Here is a 20,444-nt window from a genome sequence, read left to right as displayed (position 1 = left end):
AGGTACAAGAGCCAATGGAACTACCGAGGACCAGCTGATGTTACTGGAACTCGGTTACTAAGCAGGAGGTACCTGTGCCAGAAAGCACTACCAAGGACCAGCAGACGTTGGTGGAACTTGGATACCGAGAAGGAGGCACCTAATCCAAAGGCACTGCCGAGAACCAGCTGACGGTACTGGAACCCGGATGGGTAGCAGAAGGTACCCATGTAAAAAAAAAGTTCAAGGCCGCGAGCCGGCCGCAGTTACCAAAACCCACAGTCCTACAGAGGGTGCTTGTCCTATTGGCACTATGGAACCAGCCTTCATTGCCAGATCCCGCAGCCCACATAGGAGTCACCTAAACTGCAGGCACCATAGAGTCGGCTAACCCGACCGCAACACGACAGGACAACGCATTGGAGGCAAAGTGACGTTGACACTACCCGGAAACAGCTGGCGTGCTGGAACCAGGCTGGGCAGGAGGGAGTACCCGTGCCAAAGACACTGCCGAGAACCAGCTGACGGTACTGGAACCCGGATGGGTAGCAGAAGATACAAGAGCAAATGGAACTACCGAGGACCAGCTGACGGTACTGGAACCCGGATGGGTAGCAGAAGGTACAAGAGCCAATGGAACTACCGAGGACCAGCTGATGTTACTGGAACTCGGTTACTAAGCAGGAGGTACCTGTGCCAGAAAGCACTACCAAGGACCAGCAGACGTTGGTGGAACTTGGATACCGAGAAGGAGGCACCTAATCCAAAGGCACTGCCGAGAACCAGCTGACGGTACTGGAACCCGGATGGGTAGCAGAAGGTACCCATGTAAAAAAAAAGTTCAAGGCCGCGAGCCGGCCGCAGTTACCAAAACCCACAGTCCTACAGAGGGTGCTTGTCCTATTGGCACTATGGAACCAGCCTTCATTGCCAGATCCCGCAGCCCACATAGGAGTCACCTAAACTGCAGGCACCATAGAGTCGGCTAACCCGACCGCAACACGACAGGACAACGCATTGGAGGCAAAGTGACGTTGACACTACCCGGAAACAGCTGGCGTGCTGGAACCAGGCTGGGCAGGAGGGAGTACCCGTGCCAAAGACACTGCCGAGAACCAGCTGACGGTACTGGAACCCGGATGGGTAGCAGAAGATACAAGAGCAAATGGAACTACCGAGGACCAGCTGACGGTACTGGAACCCGGATGGGTAGCAGAAGGTACAAGAGCCAATGGAACTACCGAGGACCAGCTGATGTTACTGGAACTCGGTTACTAAGCAGGAGGTACCTGTGCCAGAAAGCACTACCAAGGACCAGCAGACGTTGGTGGAACTTGGATACCGAGAAGGAGGCACCTAATCCAAAGGCACTGCCGAGAACCAGCTGACGGTACTGGAACCCGGATGGGTAGCAGAAGATACAAGAGCAAATGGAACTACCGAGGACCAGCTGACGGTACTGGAACCCGGATGGGTAGCAGAAGGTACAAGAGCCAATGGAACTACCGAGGACCAGCTGACGGTACTGGAACCCGGATGGGTAGCAGAAGGTACAAGAGCCAATGGAACTACCGAGGACCAGCTGATGTTACTGGAACTCGGTTACTAAGCAGGAGGTACCTGTGCCAGAAAGCACTACCAAGGACCAGCAGACGTTGGTGGAACTTGGATACCGAGAAGGAGGCACCTAATCCAAAGGCACTGCCGAGAACCAGCTGACGGTACTGGAACCCGGATGGGTAGCAGAAGATACAAGAGCAAATGGAACTACCGAGGACCAGCTGACGGTACTGGAACCCGGATGGGTAGCAGAAGATACAAGAGCAAATGGAACTACCGAGGACCAGCTGACGGTACTGGAACCCGGATGGGTAGCAGAAGGTACAAGAGCCAATGGAACTACCGAGGACCAGCTGATGTTACTGGAACTCGGTTACTAAGCAGGAGGTACCTGTGCCAGAAAGCACTACCAAGGACCAGCAGACGTTGGTGGAACTTGGATACCGAGAAGGAGGCACCTAATCCAAAGGCACTGCCGAGAACCAGCTGACGGTACTGGAACCCGGATGGGTAGCAGAAGGTACCCATGTAAAAAAAAAGTTCAAGGCCGCGAGCCGGCCGCAGTTACCAAAACCCACAGTCCTACAGAGGGTGCTTGTCCTATTGGCACTATGGAACCAGTCTTCATTGCCAGATCCCGCAGCCCACATAGGAGTCACCTAAACTGCAGGCACCATAGAGTCGGCTAACCCGACCGCAACACGACAGGACAACGCATTGGAGGCAAAGTGACGTTGACACTACCCGGAAACAGCTGGCGTGCTGGAACCAGGCTGGGCAGGAGGGAGTACCCGTGCCAAAGACACTGCCGAGAACCAGCTGACGGTACTGGAACCCGGATGGGTAGCAGAAGATACAAGAGCAAATGGAACTACCGAGGACCAGCTGACGGTACTGGAACCCGGATGGGTAGCAGAAGATACAAGAGCAAATGGAACTACCGAGGACCAGCTGACGGTACTGGAACCCGGATGGGTAGCAGAAGGTACAAGAGCCAATGGAACTACCGAGGACCAGCTGATGTTACTGGAACTCGGTTACTAAGCAGGAGGTACCTGTGCCAGAAAGCACTACCAAGGACCAGCAGACGTTGGTGGAACTTGGATACCGAGAAGGAGGCACCTAATCCAAAGGCACTGCCGAGAACCAGCTGACGGTACTGGAACCCGGATGGGTAGCAGAAGGTACCCATGTAAAAAAAAAGTTCAAGGCCGCGAGCCGGCCGCAGTTACCAAAACCCACAGTCCTACAGAGGGTGCTTGTCCTATTGGCACTATGGAACCAGCCTTCATTGCCAGATCCCGCAGCCCACATAGGAGTCACCTAAACTGCAGGCACCATAGAGTCGGCTAACCCGACCGCAACACGACAGGACAACGCATTGGAGGCAAAGTGACGTTGACACTACCCGGAAACAGCTGGCGTGCTGGAACCAGGCTGGGCAGGAGGGAGTACCCGTGCCAAAGACACTGCCGAGAACCAGCTGACGGTACTGGAACCCGGATGGGTAGCAGAAGGTACAAGAGCCAATGGAACTGTCGAGAACCAGCTGGCGGTGCTGGAGCCCAGGGTAAATACTAAAAACAGAAGAGCCAGAGGTGTATTTGGAGGAGGTTTTAAATCCGTACTACAGTGGATGTGGACAAAGCAGGAGAATTTGCCGGACACACAGCTGGGGATCAGCTGACGTTACTGAATCCCAATAACACTGGAGCAAGCGTTGACTGTGCAGACGGCACTTCTGAGCAGCAACTAGCGGTATTGGAGCCCAGGGTAAATACTAAAAACGGAGGAGCCAGAGGTGTAATTGGAGCAAGTTTTAAATAAGTAGCACAGTGAATATGGACAGAGCAGGAGAAATTGCCGTGAACACAGCAGGGGAACAGCTGACGTTACCGAACCCCAATAACACCGCAGCAAGTGTTGACTGTGCAGACGGCACTTCCGAGCGCCAACTGGCGGTGCTGGAGCCCAGGGATAAGAATGAAAACAGAGGAGCCAGAGGTGTAATTGGAGCAACTTTAAAATCTGTAGTAGTGAGAATGTGGACAGAGCAGGAGAAATTGCCGTCCGCACAGCAGGGGAACAGCTGACGTTACTGAACCCCAATAACATGGTAGCAAGTGTTGACTGTGCAGACAGCACTTCCGAGCGCCAACTGGCGGTCCTGGAGCCCAGGGATAAGAATGAAAACAGAGGAGCCAGAGGTGTAATTCGAGCAACTTTAAAATCTGTAGTAGTGAGAATGTGGACAGAGCAGGAGAAATTGCCGTCCGCACAGCAGGGGAACAGCTGACGTTACTGAACCCCAATAACATGGTAGCAAGTGTTGACTGTGCAGACGGCACTTCCGAGCGCCAACTGGCGGTGCTGGAGCCCAGGGATAAGAATGAAAACAGAGGAGCCAGAGGTGTAATTCGAGCAACTTTAAAATGTGTAGTACAGTGGATGTGGACAAAGCAGGAGAAATTGCCGTCCGCACAGCAGGAGAACAGCTGACGTTACTGAACCCCAATAACACGGCAGCAAGTGTTGACTGTGCAGACGGCACTTCCGTGCGCCAACTGGCGGTGTTGGAGCTCAGGGATAATACTGAAAACAGAGGAGCCAGAGGTGTAATTGGAGCAACTTTAAAATCTGTAGTAGTGAGAATGTGGACAGAGCAGGAGAAATTGCCGTCCGCACAGCAGGGGAACAGCTGACGTTACTGAACCCCAATAACACGGCAGCAAGTGTTGACTGTGCAGACAGCACTTCCGAGCGCCAACTGGCGGTGTTGGAGCCCAGGGTAAATACTAAAAACGGAGGAGCCAGAGGTGTAATTGGAGCAAGTTTTAAATAAGTAGCACAGTGAATATGGACAGAGCAGGAGAAATTGCCGTGAACACAGCAGGGGAAAAGCTGACGTTACTGAACCCCAATAACATGGTAGCAAGTGTTGACTGTGCAGACGGCACTTCCGAGCGCCAACTGGCGGTGCTGGAGCCCAGGGATAAGAATGAAAACAGAGGAGCCAGAGGTGTAATTCGAGCAACTTTAAAATGTGTAGTACAGTGGATTTGGACAAAGCAGGAGAAATTGCCGTCCGCACAGCAGGAGAACAGCTGACGTTACTGAACCCCAATAACACGGCAGCAAGTGTTGACTGTGCAGACGGCACTTCCGTGCGCCAACTGGCGGTGTTGGAGCTCAGGGATAATACTGAAAACAGAGGAGCCAGAGGTGTAATTGGAGCAACTTTAAAATCTGTAGTAGTGAGAATGTGGACAGAGCAGGAGAAATTGCCGTCCGCACAGCAGGGGAACAGCTGACGTTACTGAACCCCAATAACATGGTAGCAAGTGTTGACTGTGCAGACAGCACTTCCGAGCGCCAACTGGCGGTGCTGGAGCCCAGGGATAAGAATGAAAACAGAGGAGCCAGAGGTGTAATTCGAGCAACTTTAAAATCTGTAGTAGTGAGAATGTGGACAGAGCAGGAGAAATTGCCGTCCGCACAGCAGGGGAACAGCTGACGTTACTGAACCCCAATAACACGGCAGCAAGTGTTGACTGTGCAGACAGCACTTCCGAGCGCCAACTGGCGGTGTTGGAGCCCAGGGTAAATACTAAAAACGGAGGAGCCAGAGGTGTAATTGGAGCAAGTTTTAAATAAGTAGCACAGTGAATATGGACAGAGCAGGAGAAATTGCCGTGAACACAGCAGGGGAACAGCTGACGTTACTGAACCCCAATAACATGGTAGCAAGTGTTGACTGTGCAGACGGCACTTCCGAGCGCCAACTGGCGGTGCTGGAGCCCAGGGATAAGAATGAAAACAGAGGAGCCAGAGGTGTAATTCGAGCAACTTTAAAATGTGTAGTACAGTGGATTTGGACAAAGCAGGAGAAATTGCCGTCCGCACAGCAGGAGAACAGCTGACGTTACTGAACCCCAATAACACGGCAGCAAGTGTTGACTGTGCAGACGGCACTTCCGTGCGCCAACTGGCGGTGTTGGAGCTCAGGGATAATACTGAAAACAGAGGAGCCAGAGGTGTAATTGGAGCAACTTTAAAATCTGTAGTAGTGAGAATGTGGACAGAGCAGGAGAAATTGCCGTCCGCACAGCAGGGGAACAGCTGACGTTACTGAACCCCAATAACATGGTAGCAAGTGTTGACTGTGCAGACAGCACTTCCGAGCGCCAACTGGCGGTGCTGGAGCCCAGGGATAAGAATGAAAACAGAGGAGCCAGAGGTGTAATTCGAGCAACTTTAAAATGTGTAGTACAGTGGATTTGGACAAAGCAGGAGAAATTGCCGTCCGCACAGCAGGAGAACAGCTGACGTTACTGAACCCCAATAACACGGCAGCAAGTGTTGACTGTGCAGACGGCACTTCCGTGCGCCAACTGGCGGTGTTGGAGCTCAGGGATAATACTGAAAACAGAGGAGCCAGAGGTGTAATTGGAGCAACTTTAAAATCTGTAGTAGTGAGAATGTGGACAGAGCAGGAGAAATTGCCGTCCGCACAGCAGGGGAACAGCTGACGTTACTGAACCCCAATAACATGGTAGCAAGTGTTGACTGTGCAGACAGCACTTCCGAGCGCCAACTGGCGGTGCTGGAGCCCAGGGATAAGAATGAAAACAGAGGAGCCAGAGGTGTAATTCGAGCAACTTTAAAATGTGTAGTACAGTGGATTTGGACAAAGCAGGAGAAATTGCCGTCCGCACAGCAGGAGAACAGCTGACGTTACTGAACCCCAATAACACGGCAGCAAGTGTTGACTGTGCAGACGGCACTTCCGTGCGCCAACTGGCGGTGTTGGAGCTCAGGGATAATACTGAAAACAGAGGAGCCAGAGGTGTAATTGGAGCAACTTTAAAATCTGTAGTAGTGAGAATGTGGACAGAGCAGGAGAAATTGCCGTCCGCACAGCAGGGGAACAGCTGACGTTACTGAACCCCAATAACATGGTAGCAAGTGTTGACTGTGCAGACAGCACTTCCGAGCGCCAACTGGCGGTGCTGGAGCCCAGGGATAAGAATGAAAACAGAGGAGCCAGAGGAGTAATTGGAGCAACTTTAAAATGTGTAGTACAGTGGATGTGGACAAATCAGGAGAAATTGCCGTCCGCACAGCAGGAGAACAGCTGACGTTACTGAACCCCAATAACACGGCAGCAAGTGTTGACTGTGCAGACGGCACTTCCGAGCGCCAACTGGCGGTGTTGGAGCTCAGGGATTACAGTTCAGGTGGTAGAAACATGAACAGAACAGGAGACCTGGATACTGTTGCCAACCAATTATTTATTCTGGAAGAGGACTGGCAAATTCATGAGAGATCCAGGCCTTGTTCATTTTGAGAAAAGTAAGCCGGTCAACGTTATCGGAGGATAGTCGCATGCGACGGTCTGTTAGTACACCACCTGCGGCACTAAAGACGCGTTCCGATAATACACTAGCAGCAGGGCAAGCTAGCACCTCCAGTGCATACTGACTAAGCTCTGGCCATGTATCCAGCTTACAGACCCAAAACTTGAAGGGAGAAGAGCCGTCTGGGAGTACACTAAGAGGGCAAGACATGTAGTCTGTCACCATCTGACGGAAACGTTGCCTCCTGCTGACTGGAGCTGTCTGTGATGGTGTAGACATTTGTGGCGGCGGGGACACAAAACTTTGCCACATTTCGGCCATACTGGTCTTGCCTTGTGCTGAGGCGCTGCTTCTGCTCCCTCTTTGTGCAGAGCTTCCTCCACTGCCTCGACGCACTGAGCTGCTTTGTAAAGCACTAGCAGCACTGCTCTCGGTTGGAATGGAGAACATGATGGAATGCACCAGTGCGTCTTGGTACTCCCGCATTTTACGCTCCCGGTTCAATGGTGTTATGAGGCTTTGTAAGTTGTCCCGGTAGCGAGGATCTAGGAGGGTGGACACCCAATAATCAGCCGTGTTGAGAATGTGGGCGATGCGGCGGTCGTTTCTGAAGCACTGCAGCATGAAATCAACCATGTGCTGCAGACTGCCAACTGGCCAAGAAACGCTGTCCCCTGCTTGAGGCGTGATCTCTGCCTGCTCTGCATCACCCCACCCTCGCTCTAGATACTGACTACTAGAGCATTGTGTACCTCCCTCCTCTGGACAGATGTCTTCCTCATCCATTGACTCCTTCTCATCCTCCTCACAAAGTGTCCCCTGCCTAGGCCTTTGTGAGGAACCACGTTGCGCAGACTGTAGAGAAGCAGATGGCATTTGTGACTCCTCATCCTCCACCTCTTCCAAAACCTCGTCCCTTAGTGCTTGCAGTGTTTTTTCAAGCAGGCAGATAAGGGGGATAGTCATGCTGACTAGTGCATCATCTGCACTCGCCATCCGCGTGGAATAATCGAAGGCACGCAAAACGTGGCAAATGTCCTTCATAGAGGCCCACTCAGTGGTGGTGAAGTGTGAACGGCGCGCACTGCGACTTGTTTGCGCCTGCTGCAGCTGGTACTCCATTACTGCTGCCTGCTGCTCACACAACCTCTCCAACATATGTAACGTTGAATTCCACCTGGTGGGTAGGTCACATATGATGCGATGTTCCGGAAGACATAATCGGCGCTGCAGAGCTGCAATGCGTGATCTTGCATTGCTGGAACGCCGCAAGTGAGCGCACTCTATGCGGACCTTGTGAAGCAGTGCATCAAGATCCGGATAGTCCCTCAAAAAACTCTGCACGACCAAGTTGAGCACATGTGCCAGACATGTGATGTGAGTGAGGTTGCCTAGGCCCAGAGCTGCCACCAGATTTCGGCCATTGTCACACACTACCATGCCTGGCTGGAGATTCGCTGGCACAAACCACACGTCACTCTGCTGCTTGATGGCATTCCAGAGCTCCTGCGCTGTGTGGCTTCGATTCCCCAAAGAAATTAATTTTAATACGGCCTGTTGACGTTTGGCCACGGCTGTGCTCATATCGGTCATCATAACAGGTAACCGTTCACGGGTCGATGTGGAGGTAGACCGTGACGGCTCCTGCAGCGCTGATTCAGAGGAACTGGAGTATGAGGAGGAGTCAATGTGTACAGACTGGATTCCTGCAATCCTTGGAGTTGGCAGAACACGTACAGCGCCACTCTCAAGATCTGTACCCGGCTCCACAACATTTACCCAATGGGCAGTGAGGGAAAGGTATCGTCCCTGTCCATGCTTACTGGTCCACGCATCAGTGGTCAGGTGGACCTTGCTACTGACGGCGTTTTGTAGCGCATGTTTAATTTTTCCCTCCACATGATGTTGCAGGGCAGGGACGGCTTGCCTGCTGAAATAAAAGCGGCTGGGCACGTTGTATTGTGGGACTGCCAATGCCATAAAGTTACGGAATGTGTCAGTCTCCACCAGCCTGAATGATAGCATTTCAAGGGCCAGTAGTTTAGCAATGCCAGCATTCAGAGCCTGTGCTCGGGGGTGGTTTGCCGAGTATGGGCGCCTTTTCTCCCATGCCTGTGCTAACGATGGCTGTAGACTGGCCTGGGAGTGTGAGGATGACTGGGAAAGTGGTGCTGTGGGTGGAATTACACTGTGTCTCTGTACAACAGTGCCAGAGATTCTTCCATGGCGATCCTGTGAGGAAGCCGAACCAGCTGTGTGTGAGCTGGAGGAAGAGGCTACAACACGAGCTGAAGAGGTGGTAGGTGGCGCTGTAGGTTGGCCTAGGTCTTCAGTGTGTTTGTGTAACTCCACCACGTGCTTGGTCCGCACATGTTTCCACATATTTGTGGTATTGAGGTTGCTGACACTTTTCCCTCTTTTCACCTTCTGATTACACAGCTTGCATTTGACAAAGCAAATGTCATCTGCAACTGTGTCAAAAAAGGACCAGGCACTGCAAGTCTTGGGAGCGCCCGCTTTGGATTTTGGAAGAGCCATGCTCCTAATGGGTGCCGAAGTGGAGGCTACAGGCAACCAAGTCTGCCCCCTCCCTCTCCCTCCTTTTTGGGCCGTTCGGGGAATCTCTTCCTCAGAGCTGCTCCCACCACCTTCCTGTCCCTCACGCCATGATGGGTCAAGGACCTCATCATCTACACCACCCTCTTCAAACAACTGCTTCTCCTGGGTAGTCTCGACAGCACAGTACGCACCAGAAAGTGGCACCTGAGTCTCATCATCAGATGCGTACTGAGGTGTGCTGCTGACCATAGGCACTGGCCCACCCGCCTCTTCAGATTCAGAGAGACAAAACGGTTGCGCATCACTGCATACTACCTCTTCTTCAAATTTTCGAATTCTGCTTGGCTGGCCCCCTCTTTCCAAGCCAAGAGATTCAGAGAACAGAAGTAGAGATGGCTCCTGTCCAGGGCTCTCTGACTGCCTGGGCAATTTGGCAGGTGGTGAAGAGACAGATGGGTGCTCTTCAGTGCTCAGGACCTGAGAGGATCTGGAACTAATTGAAGTCGATGCGTTAGCTGCCATCCATCCGACAACGGCTTCAATTTGGTCCTCGCGCAGCAGTGGGGTACGGCTAGCTCCTACAAAGCTGCGCATAAAGGACTGTTCCCTGGTAAAACTGGGGGATGCTGAGTCACTGGTGCCCGCAGCAGGCACAGAATCCCCACGTCCTCTCCCTGCAGGCACAGAATCCTCACGTCCTCTCCCTGCAGAAACTCCACGCCCACGCCCACGACCACGACCACATGCCTTACTCCCTGCCTTCTTCATCTTGGTAGACTGATAAAGATAGGCAGAAAAGTACTAAGGGCTTAGTGTGCTTATTCCTGAACAGCTGCTAACAGGTATAAGAAACACTAATTTTATAAAGTGTGGACTAGACTTTAATATGAGCTAATGTGGCCTACACAACTGTAAAGTGGAGTGTTTGGTGAACTTTATTTAGGTTTTTTTTGTCACAAAAAGACACTGGATGTGCCTAAAGATGTAATAACGATAGTATCACAAACTTTTTGTAGCTATTACAATGTAGGAAGGTAACCTACAATGCAATAGATGAGGCTGCAAAAAATAGGCTAATACTAATCTGGCTGGGGCTGCAGGGCCCAATGCTGCAGAAAGGCTCCTCTATCTACTCCTATATAGTGTGTTTGGAATCAATTTAGCTGAATATGGATGGAACCACCACACTAATAGGAGATATCAGGAAAAATTATGAATTGGCAATAAAGGACAATGTATGAGGCAGTGACACACACTGAGTGCACTACAACCAGACGGGGTTGAAGCACACACTACAGGGTGAGCTGCACTCACACACCAGACCTTGCAGACAGCGGTGAACAGTACAGATGCAGAGCACTGTGCACTAGTGCTGCAAGACGGAAAAAAAATTCTCTATCTACTCCTATATAGTGTGTTTGGAACCAATTTAGCTGAATACAGATGGAACCACCACACTAATAGGAGATATCAGGAAAAATTATGAATTGGCAATAAAGGACAATGTATGAGGCAGTGACACACACTGAGTGCACTACAACCAGACGGGGTTGAAGCACACACTACAGGGTGAGCTGCACTCACACACCAGACCTTGCAGACAGCGGTGAACAGTACAGATGCAGAGCACTGTGCACTAGTGCTGCAAGACGGAAAAAAATTTCTCTATCTACTCCTATATAGTGTGTTTGGAACCAATTTAGCTGAATACAGATGGAACCACCACACTAATAGGAGATATCAGGAAAAATTATGAATTGGCAATAAAGGACAATGTATGAGGCAGTGACACACACTGAGTGCACTACAACCAGACGGGGTTGAAGCACACACTACAGGGTGAGCTGCACTCACACACCAGACCTTGCAGACAGCGGTGAACAGTACAGATGCAGAGCACTGTGCACTAGTGCTGCAAGACGGAAAAAAATTTCTCTATCTACTCCTATATAGTGTGTTTGGAACCAATTTAGCTGAATACAGATGGAACCACCACACTAATAGGAGATATCAGGAAAAATTATGAATTGGCAAAAAAGGACAATGTATGAGGCAGTGACACACACTGAGTGCACTACAACCAGACTTGGCTGAAGCACACACTACAGGGTGAGCTGCACTCACACACACAGACCTTGCAGATAGCGGTGAACAGCACAGGGAACTGTGCACTAGCACTGCAAGGCACAGTGATTTAGAAAGTAGCTTGGGTAAAGCAGTATAGAGCAAATAGGTAGCTAAAACTGTCCCTCAGAACAACAGCGTCCTATCCCTAACTGAATTCACAGCAGAGTGAGCTCAAAATGGCGGCGGTGGCTTTTATAGTGCATCATGACATCATTTCAGCAGCCAATCACAGCCATGCCATTAGTTAAGATGCCTACATGCCTAACAGGATGTGCCCACACTTCTTAGGATCCTCATTGGCTGAATAAAATGAAAATGTCTCATTGCATTATGGGAACTTCCGATTCCGGTATACGATATTGCAATAGTATCGGAATTAAGTATCGGAATTCCGATACCGCGAATATCGGCCGATACCCGATATTTCAGTATCGGAATGCTCAACACTAGTCTTTACTCCCACAATCTATCTATTTAAGAGCACAGACCTGCCTGATAAAAGTCGTAGGAAATGCTGTAACCTAGTCCTTAAAAGGACTGCAATCACAACTATTCCCTACTCCCAAGCTATCTGTAGATTTGTGTGAAAATTGGCTTGAAATTAACAAGGTATAGCGCACACAGCAACAGCGGTGCCGTCTAACACGCAGCTGCAGCAGTGAGAAAATGGTGGCGACGGGGAAAATGGCTTGGTCTTATAGGGCAAGGACATGTGACATACACTGCCAATGACACATGCCCTTGCTTGTGTGAAAAAAAGCACTTCGCTCCGTGTGTGCGCTCCTGATAGGCTGACAGATTGCACCTCCCCACTGTAAATGCGGGAAAGAGAAAAAAAAAATGGAGATCTTCATTGTTCCTGCAGAGATCCATCCCCTGCCCCTCCCCCCACCCCGCTGTACACTCAAACTGCGTATTAACATTAATTTTCATCATTACTGAGAAAAAATCCAGTTATGATTTTGGTGCACGAACAGTTATCGAACATAACCTCGAACAGCCGAATTTTTCTCAAATTGTTCGTGTTCGCCGAAAGGCTCGAACACCGCCCAAAACAGCTCGAATTTGAGATTGGCGAACAGTTTGAGTAGAACAACGCTCATCTCTAATGACGACACACACGTGGGCTACTACTTCCGATATGGGCGGTGTGCCGCTTCATTGGCCAATTCTTTTCTGTGCGGGATATTTAAATGATCGTCCGCCCAGCCACAGCAGTCCCCTTGAGAAAGGCCACAGCGCCGAAACGCGCGTCGGGGAAGCACGTATCGTGCGGGTTCCCAGCCTCCCACCTAGGTAATTATGTTTAAACTGCTGACTATGTGGGACCATAGGGATATGTAATGTTCACTTGGGATAAGGTTATTTACAATATATATTGATTTTCCTCGTGGTGTCCCTCTTCATATATTTGCGATGGTCTCTTAATACTTGATAATAGCTAGGAAATTAGTGGTGAGACATGACACCTGCATCTTATGTGTTACCTGCTTGTTTTTATTCATGGTTTTATTAATTGTATGATGATTTGGTACCCATTTGTCTTCCTGACATTCTGCTCTATCTATTTTTCTGTATGCAAATAAATGTTTAAATAAAGTCTATATTCGCTTTTCATATTATGGCCATGTGATCATTGTTTTTTGCTTCGGCACCCTCCTATTTATAGTTTTTTCAACGATTGGCCACAGATATATATATCCAATGAGTGGGTTGCATCATGGATGGTTTATGTTTACCTTTCTTGATATATGTATCTATAGTGTGCAACTCTAAACTCTGCTCTACTTCACATTTTTCATTCTATTTACTGTGTCTAGCACAGGTCTTGATTTTTGGAGCAGGGATTATAAAGCCAAGGAAATTGCCTGGCTTAATCAAGTTGAGCAGGTGTTTGGAGCTGATGGCTGCGTATCCCAACAAGATGGGGATCACAAATGGGATGATAGTCTTTCTGGAATACAGGATATGATCATCAAGCGTACCAGGCTATGGTGGATTAGGGTGTTTTTGGATACTTACCTTAATAGAAAAATTATACCAAGGGGCTTACGGGTAAAGACTGTTCCCACCTTGCCGATAGATGATGTTCTATTTATTTCCAAGTGGGAAACAACATGTGACGAATGTTCTTTCAAATTAATGAAACAGTTGATAGAGTTTAACACAGGCAAGATCTCTGACTTGGATATATCTATTGACACTGCCCAAACAGCTTTGAAAACTGGTTGTCCCGCTGATAAACTAATGATGTTCGAGGCTAAGCTGGAGAAGTCTTTGGATGGCATTGTTAAAAAAATACAGGAGGTCCAAGTAAATAAAATCAATAGAGATATGCGCGACTATCAATTAAAAAAGATGTATCGATGGCGACAAGCATTTAATCCACAATCTCGTTCATCTCGTACGCCATCACTTACATCAGGTTCATCATTAAGTGAAGGGTGTGGTGAAACATATTCTACAATTGTGACCAGGTCGGGTTCATATACCAAGATTCAACGTGATGTCTTCCATCCATATAAACGACAGGACTCGAGGTCCCCAGAAAAGAAAAAAAGTGATTACAAGGTGATTAATTTGAGTCAACATTCTCTTTCAGATTCTGACCTCTCCCTTCTCAGCAGGGGTCTATCCTTTTCCCCGTCTGTGGGATTCGATGAGTTTACTTTGATTAAAGATCTACATCTTTCTGCTAGGGCTCTAATTTTCAAGCATCATTTTCATGATCATAATCTGTGGAAATTGTTTCCCTTAGAGGAAGAACAACAAGCACTAAGGACTCTGGAGGAATTAGCGGTGGAGCATCGTACTCCGGACAGTGGTAAGATTCCTCCATCTATTAGAAGGGGCTCCAGGCGTTTCCCCCCTCTTTCCAGTAATACTAATGTGGAAATGTTTGTTCGTATTGTATCTATTGACTTGGGCAAGATGCCTAGATGTATCGTAAATGACAATCTAAATAGAGATGAGAGACAAAGGCTTAAAATCCTTAAGGACTTACCTGATGTGGTAGTCAAACCAGCTGATAAGGGTGGGAATTTGGTGGTTTGGCCGCGGCAGATGTATGCGATTGAAGCTTTCCATCAGCTACGTGATAAGACATGCTACAGACGGTTGACATATAATCCGCTCCTCACTTTACAGGAACAATTAAATAAAATTTTAGATAGAGCCATCAGGGGAGGAGCGATTTCTAGCGAATTGACATCAGTAATGACCGTGGCCGAACCAACAATTCCCACCCTGTATCTTCTCCCCAAGATACATAAAAATTCAAACAAACCTCCAGGACGTCAGATTATTTCGGGTAGGGGGAATTACTTGGAGCCCATCAATAGATGGATAGATTCTATTCTCAATCCACTAGTCGAGAGCCTTCCCTCATTTTTAAGAGATACGGGTGACCTGCTGAGAAGGGTAGATGGTCTATATCTGGAAGCAGATTCTAGGATGGTTACTATCGACATTGAGTCTTTATATACCAGTATTAGACACAATGATGGGCTCCGTGCTGTACAGCACTTTTTACAAGGATCTTCTCTATCCTATGATATGCAGGCATTGGTGTTGGAATTATTGGAATTCACGCTTACTCACAATTTTTTCTTATTTAAGGGGTCCTTCTACCTACAGCTCAAGGGGACAGCTATGGGGGCGGCCTTTGCTCCCTCATATGCTAATCTTTTCCTGGGGCTGTGGGAGAGAGATCTTTCCCTGCCAGATCAGGCGTCTGTGATGGGCTGCGTCCTTTCTTGGACGCGGTACATCGATGATATTTTTCTGATCTGGCAGGGCTCACGTGACCACCTTGTGATGTTTATGCAGGGTCTAAATGACAATACATTCAACATACGGATCACATTTATTGATGATCCCAATAAAATTGAATATTTGGATGCATGTTTGTTGAGAGACAAAGACAATGCCATCCAAACGAATATTTTTAGGAAACCAACATCAACAAATACCCTTCTTCATGCCTCGTCCTCTCACCCACGCCATATGATTCAATCTGTTCCGGTGGGGCAGTTTCTGCGTCTTCGCAGAATCTGCTCCGACGAGCATGATTTTGAGGTACAGGCAAAAGATATGAAGGAACGTTTCTATGAACGTGGGTACAGTCATAGAATGGTGAAGAGGGCCTACAATCGTGCGAAACACTCTTCTCGCCAAAATTTGCTCTATGGATCTAGCAATAAAAAGGATAACGACCTAGTTAGGTTTGTTACTACATTCCATTCTCAGATACCGTCTGTTAGGCAGGCCCTTGCAAAAGCCTGGCCAGTGTTAATTGCTGATCCGGTATTATCAAAACACGTCTCGGCCAAGCCATCGATTGTATTCAGACGTGCCAGGAATCTTTGAGACCACTTAGTCCGTAGTCATTACGAGGGAGTTGGTGTACATACTTTTTTGGATAATGCCAGGATGAATCCTGGATGTACACCCTGTGGGCGGTGTGTTGTTTGTACCAACGTGATCAGATGTACTTCATTTGTGGACTCCACGGGCGCACGTCTATTTGAAATTAAAAAACATATCACATGTTTGTCACGTAATGTGATCTATTATGCTACGTGCCCTTGTGACCTGATCTACGTTGGGATGACCACACGCTGTCTAAAAATAAGCATCAGAGAACATGTATAGGGGATACTGGCTGCGCCTGAAGAAAATGATATATCTACTCTCAAACCTATACCAAGACATTTCAAATCACATCACAATTGTAATGCCAAATTATTAAAGGTGAGAGGTATTGACATGGTGGATGTTGGCATACGTGGTGGTCCTGTATCCCATAGACTTGCACAGATAGAGACGAGGTGGATTTGGACTTTGAAAACCTTACATCCAAATGGTCTCAACGAAAATAATAGTTTTGCCCCTTTTTTGTGAACCACCTTATGTGGTAAGAGTATAGCGCTGGTGCCATGTGTCTGCATATTTTAATTTGTCTATTTGTAGTTTCTTATTTTTAATTTTCTTTTTAGCAGGTATATTGATTTTGGCTGTGGCTGAATATATGATCTCTAGATGTATCTATGTGGCCATCACGTGAGCACATCTATACCATACAGGGATACCATCTGTACCGGGAGTCTCCACCTGGGATAGGACGACTGTGAAAACAGTTAAATACATATTGTGATGTTTAACTGTTACACATATTTGTATTATCTATATTGTATGATATGGCTATATCTGCATATGGCGCCTCCTACTTCCCAAACTAGGTTTACATATGTAATCACTTATGACTTAAAATGATGATATGACTGATATTTTGAATATGTGATTGTGTTGTTTTAATACTGTATGTTTTTGATATGTGCATCTATACTACGAGGGGAATAGCTACACTTAAAGCGCTAAATATTTATATCGGTTTAATATGTGCGATCAAATGATTATTACATACAGGTATATATATAAATGTCCCATATGACCACATGTTTTGTTGCCTTGATGCACTCATTTCTCTCTATGTTTCCCATTACAGTATGGGTTAATTATATGAGAGGCGCCCTATGATCCGCAGTCCCTCTCTCTGTCAGCTATGGAGTTCCCTCTTTCCCATTGGCACACTTATAAGTAGGTTCACACCGGTGTAATATGTAATGATATATGTACCTGTGTCTCTGTACGCAGAGGCAACGCCGTCCCTACATGCCTGTCTTCTCTCGGTTTCCTCTGTGATACCGAAGGAGTGTGGTATCTTGGTTACGGCGTTGTTCTCTGCGTCACTTCCGGTGAGTCGCAAGGCATGACTGGGTAGCGTCATGTATCACCATGACGACACACACGTGGGCTACTACTTCCGATATGGGCGGTGTGCCGCTTCATTGGCCAATTCTTTTCTGTGCGGGATATTTAAATGATCGTCCGCCCAGCCACAGCAGTCCCCTTGAGAAAGGCCACAGCGCCGAAACGCGCATCGGGGAAGCACGTATCGTGCGGGTTCTCAGCCTCCCACCTAGGTAATTATGTTTAAACTGCTGACTATGTGGGACAATAAGGATATGTAATTTTCACCTTGGGATATGGTTATTTACAATATATATTGATTTTCCTCGGGGTGTCCCTCTTCATATATTTGCGATGGTCTCTTAATACTTGATAATAGCTAGGAAATTAGTGGTGAGACATGACGCCTGCATCTTATGTGTTACCTGCTTGTATTTATTCATGCTTTTATTAATTGTATGATGATTTGGTACCCATTTGTCTTCCTGACATTCTGCTCTATTTTTCTGTATGCAAATAAATGTTTAAATAAAGTCTATATACGCTTTTCATTTTAGGGCCATGAGATCATTGTTTTTTGCTTCGGCACCCTCCCACTTACATCAAATGCAAACTTCTGATATAAATAACTTTAACCATCTGTAAGAGGTAGCGTGGCCGAGTGGTCTAAGGCGCTGGATTTAGGCTCCAGTCTCTCTGGAGGCGTGGGGTCAAATCCCACCGCTGTCATTATTTATTTGGATCTTATTTTTACCAAAAATTAGGAAACGGTTGAGGAAGTAAAGGGGATTGAGAATTTAGGAGGCAGCGGTAATTCTATCCTATACTTTTGAACTACAAAAGGTGGAAAACCTGCGAAAACTGAGATTTTAAGATTGGACTGTAGAAAGGCAGTTTTTAATGGACTCAGTAAAAAGGAAGGAAAGGTAGGATGTTCTAAAGGAAAGAAATGTCCAGGAAGGATGGGAGATTTTGCAAAATTAAATTCTCACTGCACAATCAGTAACAATCCCGAAAAGAAGGAAGACTGGAAAGCATTTATGGAGACCAGGATGGCTGGATACTGAATTTAAAAGCTTGCTAAAATGGAACAAAGAAAGGAATATCAAATGAAAAGAAGGGTTCATATCTAAAGAAGAATATAATGCTGTCTGCAGGGAAAGCTGGGCTAGCGTTAGAAGAGCTAAAGCCAGTAATGAAGTGAGGCTTGCAAGAAAGAACAAAAGCAATAAGAATGGATTTTGGAAGTAAGTCAAAAGTTAAAGAAAAGCCAAAGATGATATAGGATTTTTAAAGGATAAAAAGGGTAAAGTGGTCAATAATGATGTTGAGAAGACTGAACGTTTAAATTCCTATTTGGCTTCTGTGTTCTCTAAGAAAGCAAATGTAACATCAAGTGATCTTCACTGTGCTGTAAAAGAAAAGGAACATGTGAACAAGTCATACGTATGAATACTGCATATGAGTGGTCATGTTGGCATTAGGCATCAGAATTAATTACATAATTTACCATCTATGTTACATCCATATCAGTTCAATCAATGATCAACCATTCTCAAAATTTGCCAAAATCAATCTTGGTCAAAAGAAGTCTAACTGCTAGCTCTTATCCCTGCTGCCTTTTTAGTATTATCAATACAGGATGAGTAGAGTGATTAGCAAACATAAACAGAGCCATGCTGCTTCTGCTGCTTTCCAGTAAGTCACCCTAGTGATGAACTCATAGCTACACTGCTCTGCACTGCTGTATAATGTATTCCTTGCTGCTGCTTCTGATTATCTGTTATGTACAGGCAGGGGTGTAGGAATCCTTCATGTTTGAGTGTCCTGCATATGGGAGATCATAGCAAGTAATCTATAACACCCAATTCAGTGATATCTAAAAATTAGCGGATGAGCCAACAGAGGAAAGATTAGATAAAATATCTGGATACAAGTCATATATGTTTTGTAAAATTGTGCCCCAGAGTCAATGTACAAACAAATCCATGATAACTACGTTGCTCATACATAATAACATTTGTATTTTTGTCTAATTAGATATACAATGTTTTCTGCAACTTATATCATTAGCAAATTTCTGATTTAAATAAGTTTGAGATTAAGTATGAGGTAGCGTGGCCGAGCAGTCTAAAGTGCTGGCTTAAGGCTCCAGTCTCTCTGGAGGCATGGGTTCAAATCCCTCCGCTGCCATTATTTGTTTGGATCCATTTTTTAACAAAAATTAGGAAACGGTTGACCAGGTAAAGGGAATTGAGAACTTAGGAGGCAGCGATCATGCTATCCTATAATTTTGAACTACAGAAAGACGAAAACCTGCGAAAACTGAAATTTTAAGATTGGACTGTAGAAAGGCAGTTTTTAATGGACTCAGTAAAAAGTAAAGAAAGGTAGGATGTTCTAAAGGAAAGAAATGTCCAGTAAGGATGGGAGATTTTGCTAAATTAAATACTCAAAGCACAATCAGTAACAATCCCGAAAAGAAGGAAGAATGGAAAGCATTTATGGAGACCAGGATGGCTGAATACTGAACTTAAAAGCTTGCTAAAATGGAACAAAGAAATGAATATCAAATGGAAAGAAGGGTTCATATCTAAAGAAGAATATAATGCTGTCTGCAGGGAAAGCTGGGCTAGCGTTAGAAGAGCTAAAGCCAGTAATGAAGTGAGGCTTGCAAGCGAGACCAAAAGCAATAAGAAAGGATTTTGGAAGTAAGTCAAAAGTTAAAGAAAAGCCAAAGATGCAATAGGATTTTTAAAAGATGAAAAGGGTAAAGTGGTTAATAATGATGTTGAGAAGACTGAACTTTTAAATTCCTATTTGGCTTCTGTGTTCTCTAAGAAGCAAATCTAACATCAAGTGATCTTCACTGTGCTGTAGAAGAAAAGGAACATGTGAACAAGTCATAAGTATGAATTCTGCATATGAGTGGTCATGTTGGCTTTAGACATCAGAATTAATTACATAATTTACCATCTATGTTACATCCATGTCAGTTCAATCAATGATCAACCATTCTCAAAATTTGCCAAAATCAATCTTGGTCAAAAAAAGTCTAAATGCTAGCTCATCTCCCTGCTGCCTTTTTAGGGTTATCAATACAGGATGAGC

The 20,444-nt window shown here is 46.7% G+C and overlaps 1 non-coding gene across 1 annotated transcript; it reads left to right on the top strand.

Annotated features, from left to right (window-relative positions):
• The first annotated feature begins 17,980 nt into the window (after positions 1–17,980).
• Positions 17,981–18,062, top strand: TRNAL-UAG (transfer RNA leucine (anticodon UAG)). Its single transcript has one exon. It is a non-coding gene; the product is annotated as a tRNA-Leu (tRNA).
• Positions 18,063–20,444: the final 2,382 nt, after the last annotated feature.

The sequence above is a fragment of the Phyllobates terribilis genome, unplaced genomic scaffold (assembly GCF_046119375.1).
Source record: "Phyllobates terribilis strain yellow unplaced genomic scaffold, ASM4611937v1 Scaffold_11__3_contigs__length_659146591, whole genome shotgun sequence".
Taxonomy (NCBI): domain Eukaryota; kingdom Metazoa; phylum Chordata; class Amphibia; order Anura; family Dendrobatidae; genus Phyllobates; species Phyllobates terribilis.
Note: the sequence above shows the minus strand (reverse complement) of the source record. Positions and strands in the feature narration are given on the sequence as shown.